The 7,075-nt window shown below is 44.4% G+C and overlaps 1 protein-coding gene across 2 annotated transcripts in view; it reads right to left on the bottom strand.

Moving 5' to 3' along the window:
• ITGB7 (integrin subunit beta 7) overlaps nt 1–6,244 on the bottom strand; it is a 97,963-nt gene extending 91,719 nt beyond the window's left edge. For both annotated transcript variants that reach the window (XM_075591831.1, XM_075591832.1), the window contains exon 1: nt 6,168–6,244. The gene's annotated coding sequence lies outside the window, so the exon portion shown is untranslated. The remainder of the gene's footprint in view (nt 1–6,167) is intronic.
• Nucleotides 6,245–7,075: the final 831 nt, after the last annotated feature.

Genomic DNA, 7,075 nt, shown 5'->3' with positions numbered 1-7,075 from the left:
CAGCCACGTGTGTCCACGGAACCAAAGCATTAACGCTGCGGGGGTCCCATTGAGAAGCGTGGACCTCCCACAGCTTCATCGCGACGGACACTGCCCCCAGCGCCGTGGACTTGTGCTTGTTCGTCTGCGGTGTCGGGGACAGTAAGTCTCACTGCATCTGTACCCATTACATTCAGCTGTACCTTTTGCACCCATTTCTGCCAGTAAATGAAGCTCGGATTACAGCGGTGAGGAGATTGAGGAATTCTCTGGAAATTATCAGGTGGGTCGGGGGGATTCACCACTTCTATTGTGTGAGTGTGAGAGTGTGAGAGGACACACACACACATACAGTATATACACATACAAACAATCCCAACATGCAATTTACTATATGGAAAGATATTACCCCCAAAATGATGTGTTAGATCTGGGGGGAGCAAACTTTCCCTGCTGCGCCCCCCTGCCTGCTTTCCCTCTCTGCTCACGCCCCCCTCCTTACCTTGTCTTCGACAACAAATGACGCCATGAGGTCATTTGACGCCATGTTGCCATGGCGACGCGTCACAGGAGACAAGGTAAGGGACATTGCAGAGGCCTCATGTGATCCCCCGGCATTTAATTTAAATGCCTTGGGGAAGAGCGACCCCCCCCATTTGCGCACCCACGTGTTAGTCACTTGCGGGGAAGCGCAGAAAGTGTGCCTATCTTCAAGTTGCGAATGGTGGGGTCCGTATAATATTCAGATTCAGTTCAGCACTTGTTTTCCAGTTTTTGCCATTTAACCAGCAGTTGAAGTGGCTTAAAAAAAGTAGTGGGACTGTGTCCAATTTAAAAAAAAAAATTAAAATCTACATGTAGTAAACAGTGGGCAAAGTTTTGTGGGCTGTATTTTAGGAAGATGTACTGTATGTAGTATTTATCCAATATAAACAAAAAAGGGGAGAGTCCTATGGAAATGAGTCCCTTTTTAATTACAATACGACAAGGAATTGTTACGTGTGTAAATAAAAGTTGTGGTGTACAGTAAGTGTAAATAAAAACGTAGGGGTGATGCTACGTCAACCGTGGTACCATGACTTTCAGCCTCTGATTGTAGACACTCCAAGTCTCACTCTTTGTAGCGAGTTTATCTCACTGAAGAAAGCCCTTTTCCATCACAATGTCCAACCTCACGTATTTCAGAACATGGAAGTTTCCATAAGATTCTTCATGCAGTAAACGATCTTAAACTCAAAATGTTTGATACTCAAGTATGAGTTTAATGTTTATATGAGAAGAAACTTTAGTATTAAATACAGATTCTGTTTATTCCAAAGAATACAACTTTACTCAAACATAATTAAAAGAAACGGGATTTCAATTTTAAAAAGTCATTTTTCTGTCAATGTTTTTATTTTGTTTCTGCCAAACATCTGGATATATGATTTATTTCTTACATTGAAATCTCCTGTATAGTGCACCTGGAACTATTTGCCACCTACAGTTAGGGGCACACGTAATAATTTGCTATTCCAGATATATTTAATCAGTGATCAAAATACCAATACATTATATTTACAAAGCCAGAGTACTCACTTTATTTTTAAGGAAAAGGCTGTTTATTTTAAGCAGATGCTCACACCGAGTGTATAGTATTTACACCAGTATATATAGCATAAATAATATACAATTAAAGTGATACAAGATGAGTCAAGCTTCTTCAAATCGCACACGTTACCTTTACTTTTGAAGTCATGTATTTAGGATGTATGTATGGATATGTCCCTATCGTCCATCCCTTGTTTAACAGTGCGGTTTAATTTCATATGAGAAAGAAAACAGCTGTCCGGGAGCATTTCATTTCTAAATACATTTTAATGAAAAGCTGCGGAGGATTGGCTGACAACTCACATTTTGATGAAACCTGTTATAGATTGCATAAAAAGATGAGAGCAGAGCGTGCAGCCCACAGCATAACACAGGGACATGTAAGGTTATGAGACACAGGGTTATTTATTAAAGTCTAACAAATGCAAAACTGGGGCAGAACCAGTACAAGAGAATTGGACCAGATTTATCAAAGCAAATACAGTCATTCCTTTTAATGGGGTTCCGTCTGTTTGACACACATGGTGCTGTTTCTTGCACTGGTTTTGACCCAGTTTGGCAACACTGAGACTTTAATACAAATGAAGAAAAGCAAAATTGCATAATGTCAAATTCAACATAATAAAATGTAACACAGTGAAGAATAGATATGCAGATAGAGATACAGGCAGGAGGAGAGGAACAGGAGGAAAGGCAAGCAGAACGAGAAGAGAAATGAAAGACTAGTAAATATAGGGGTTTGGGTACTATGATAATGTTGGCAAGAAATGAGTGAGAATTGCGTAATTTTTGTGTGATGTCTCTTAGGGGCTATTTTCTGTCGCAACGTCCCATTCAAGTCAATGAGGAACATCCCGATCATCCACTTTGGCACATATAGATAAAGCCCCTTAGTATCAGTGGAGTGGATAGTCCTGGGATCGAGACAGAAGAGCAAGTCCAGGAAAAGGATCAATGAACATAGAAGGTAACAGGATAGCTACCAAACAAGGAGAGTCAGAGAAAGGGAGTGGGGCAGCTACCAAACAGGGAGAGTCAGAGAAAGGGAGCGGGGCAGCTACCAAACAGGGAGAGTCAGAGAAAGGGAGCGGGGCAGCTACCAAACAGGGAGAGTCAGAGAAAGGGAGCGGGGCAGCTACCAAACAAGGAGAGTCAGAGAAAGGGAGCGGGGCAGCTACCAAACAAGGAGAGTCAGAGAAAGGGAGCGGGGCAGCTACCAAACAAGGAGAGTCAGAGAAAGGGAGTGGGGCAGCTACCAAACAGGGAGAGTCAGAGAAAGGGAGTGGGGCAGCTACCAAACAGGGAGAGTCAGAGAAAGGGAGTGGGGCAGCTACCAAACAGGGAGAGTCAGAGAAAGGGAGTGGGGCAGCTACCAAACAGGGAGAGTCAGAGAAAGGGAGTGGGGCAGCTACCAAACAAGGAGAGTCAGAGAAAGGGAGTGGGGCAGCTACCAAACAGGGAGAGTCAGAGAAAGGGAGTGGGGCAGCTACCAAACAGGGAGAGTCAGAGAAAGGGAGTGGGGCAGCTACCAAACAGGGAGAGTCAGAGAAAGGGAGTGGGGCAGCTACCAAACAGGGAGAGTCAGAGAAAGGGAGCGGGGCAGCTACCAAACAAGGAGAGTTAGAGAAAGGGAGTGGGGCAGCTACCAAACAGGGAGAGTCAGAGAAAGGGAGTGGGGCAGCTACCAAACAGGGAGAGTCAGAGAAAGGGAGTGGGGCAGCTACCAAACAAGGAGAGTCAGAGAAAGGGAGCGGGGCAGCTACCAAACAAGGAGAGTCAGAGAAAGGGAGCGGGGCAGCTACCAAACAGGGAGAGTCCGAGAAAGGGAGTGAGGCAGCTACCAAACAAGGAGAGTCAGAGAAAGGGAGTGGGGCAGCTACCAAACAAGGAGAGTCAGAGAAAGGGAGTGGGGCAGCTACCAAACAGGGAGAGTCAGAGAAAGGGAGCGGGGCAGCTACCAAACAAGGAGAGTCAGAGAAAGGGAGTGGGGCAGCTACCAAACAGGGAGAGTCAGAGAAAGGGAGCGGGGCAGCTACCAAACAGGGAGAGTCAGAGAAAGGGAGTGGGGCAGCTACCAAACAAGGAGAGTCAGAGAAAGGGAGTGGGGCAGCTACCAAACAAGGAGAGTCAGAGAAAGGGAGTGGGGCAGCTACCAAACAAGGAGAGTCAGAGAAAGGGAGCGGGGCAGCTACCAAACAGGGAGAGTCAGAGAAAGGGAGCGGGGCAGCTACTGTACCAAACAGGGAGAGTCAGAGAAAGGGAGTGGGGCAGCTACCAAACAGGGAGAGTCAGAGAAAGGGAGCGGGGCAGCTACCAAACAAGGAGAGTCAGAGAAAGGGAGCGGGGCAGCTACCAAACAGGGAGAGTCAGAGAAAGGGAGCGGGGCAGCTACCAAAGAGAGAGAGAGAGAAAGAAAGGGAGCGGGGCAGCTACCAGAGAGAGAGAGAGAAAGGGAGCGGGGCAGCTACCACAGAGAGAGAGAGAGAGAGAAAGGGAGCGGGGCAGCTACCAGAGAGAGAGAGAGAGAAAGGGAGCGGGGCAGCTACCACAGAGAGAGAGAGAGAGAAAGGGAGCGGGGCAGCTACCAGAGAGAGAGAGAGAGAGAAAGGGAGCGGGGCAGCTACCAGAGAGAGAGAGAGAGAGAAAGGGAGCGGGGCAGCTACCAGAGAGAGAGAGAGAGAAAGGGAGCGGGGCAGCTACCACAGAGAGAGAGAGAGAGAAAGGGAGCGGGGCAGCTACCAGAGAGAGAGAGAGAGAGAGAAAGGGAGCGGGGCAGCTACCAGAGAGAGAGAGAGAGAAAGGGAGCGGGGCAGCTACCAGAGAGAGAGAGAGAGAAAGGGAGCGGGGCAGCTACCAGAGAGAGAGAAAGGGAGCGGGGCAGCTACCAGAGAGAGAGAAAGGGAGCGGGGCAGCTACCAGAGAGAGAGAAAGGGAGTGGGGCAGCTACCAGAGAGAGAGAAAGGGAGTGGGGCAGCTACCAGAGAGACTCAGAGAAAGGGAGCGGGGCAGCTACCAGAGAGACTCAGAGAAAGGGAGCGGGGCAGCTACCAGAGAGAGAGAGAGAGAAAGAGAGCGGGGCAGCTACCAGAGAGAGAGAGAGAGAAAGAGAGCGGGGCAGCTACCAGAGAGAGAGAGAGAGAAAGAGAGCGGGGCAGAGACATTAGAATACGTACGAGTTGCATAGACAGAAAAATATAGGCAGGTGGAGAAAATGGAGATGGGTTGAAAGAGACAGAAAAACAGATGGAAGAAAGTTCAAGATATATTGGAGTAAAAACGCAAGAGACATACAGTCGGGTTATTTTGAACCTGAGCCTTATAATAGAGATTTCATATCCTTTCCAGTGGGAGTATCAAGTTCCCTATTTAATGTTCTGTATTTTTATGACACGGAAGAGAGAAAATGGGGGACCTAGGAAGAAAATATCAGAGAAGAAGTACGGAAATGAAAAATAAATACTATTAAAGAGGTTAATAAGAGAAAGAAAGATGGAGAAAGTGATCAATATTGAATTATTATTTTTTTTAAGGCTAAGAAAGAGAAACGGAGAATAGACGGTACAAAGATAAAGATAAAACAAGAAATGTAGAGGAAGATAATAAGCAGTACAAAGACTGAGTGAGAGAATGAAATGTTAATGCCAGAATGGGTGTGATAACCCATACCATTGATAAATGTGCCCCTAAAGAGTATAGAGTGCCAAAGATGAGAAAAAAAATGAACGAAGAAGACAGAAAATTTAAGATAATGTGTGTGTGTGTGTATGTGTGTGTGTATATATATATATATATATATATATATATATAATTATTTTTTATAGCGCAGAATTGATGCAAATTGCAGCATTTTCATATTGCATCTCTTTGCATCAGTGTATGAATGCCTGTGCTCCAAATCGTGTACTGTGTGCCATCTTGCAACAGGAAGTAGCAATAGCAGAAATTAGGGAGCTGGTACATGATCAGAATGAGATTAATTAAATTATGTGGCTCAGTGCATCGCTTATTTATATTTTATTTGCGTAACAAAATATGCCAAATGTGAAATGGCATAAATGTCTTTGGCTAACAATTTATGTCATATACAGGACACACTTACATCTGACACAAATGCAAGCAGAAAAGGGAGCAATGCATTAAGGCAAACTTCTATCTGTCTCACTCCCAGAGAGAGAAGAGAGAGAGCGAAAAAAGCAGGAAGGAAGAGAGAAAAAATGGATGGAAAGAAAGGAGGAAATAAAAGAAACGAGACAGAAAGAAGCAACGGTCAAAGTACCATTAAAAATGGTATATGGTGCTTAAATGCTGGATAACACAAACCTATTAAAAACACGACTTTTAAAGCTTTATGGGAGATGCTATTGGTAAAATATATCCCATACTCTTTAAAAAAGAAGTTTAAGTTGAGGTTTATAAATACAAAGTTGTTATATTCCACACTACCTCGCTCCTTCCCATATCCACCCTTCCCACACGGACCACCTGAAGCAAGAGAGGACCACGTGGATGTATAATGAAGAAGGTATAGCAGAAGTTACATAGAGTATCTAACAGAAGTTAGATAAGGGAAGAAAAGAAGTTGCTGTTTTTTCACTCACAGTCTCACAGGACTCCGTCTGGATCGTCACTAGGGAAGAAGTGAGACTGTTAACCTTCACAAATGTCTAAACTTCAGGGTTTATAGAAAAAGCGGTAATGAGCACGTAGCAGCCCAAAGCCGGCCCCCCTCACCTCAATACCCCTCCTCACAGTTCCTCATCTAGAGCTCCTGAAAAGCCACAAGCCAGAGCAGAAGAACGGAAGCAATAAAACGAATCTTGTACAAAGTTTAACTGATTCAAGGTGTTTAAAAATTACTTACAAAATGATACTACTGCATTGTAATATTGTCCCCATGTTTTCTTGTGTTCTGTGCGCAGAACCCACAGTAAAAATACTTTCTGTCTTTGTCATTTTTGGCACTATGTTGGTAACATGACATCATAAAGATGCTTCATTCTATACTTCAATCAAAAATCATTTTTCAGCAACCTTTGCAAGGAATTGCCAATTGAATTTACGGGGACCAAATTAGGCCCAGAACGCCTTAACATTAAGCCTAGCGATATATCTTCATAGGACAATAATGTAGCTTTTCTCCTGTAAAGGGACTTTCTTTCTCGCCTACAACTGGCCTCGATAAATTCGAATGGGTCAAAGACACACATTTGTTTGCGAGAAAGCTCCTTCAGTACAAACTGTATAAACTTAAGAAGAAAAATTGTCTATTTTACCAGGGTCTAGAGGATCTTGACGATCTTGACATTGAAAATCTAAGAAATATGCCATAATTATTAGAGGAAACAGAAAGAATCCCCAGACAGGGCCCCTTTTTCATCCCTGAAAGAACAAACACGATTCACACCAAGTTGGGACATTAGTCCAAACAGAGAGACTTTTACAGCGCTTGTTGTTAAAGATTTAGAGACCTTAAGGTATCCAAAGAGTCCTGATAATTTAACATCCC

Source organism: Ascaphus truei, chromosome 3, assembly GCF_040206685.1.
Source record: "Ascaphus truei isolate aAscTru1 chromosome 3, aAscTru1.hap1, whole genome shotgun sequence".
NCBI lineage: Eukaryota > Metazoa > Chordata > Amphibia > Anura > Ascaphidae > Ascaphus > Ascaphus truei.
The sequence above is the reverse complement of the archived record's forward strand: the minus strand, read 5'-3'. Positions and strand labels throughout refer to the sequence as shown.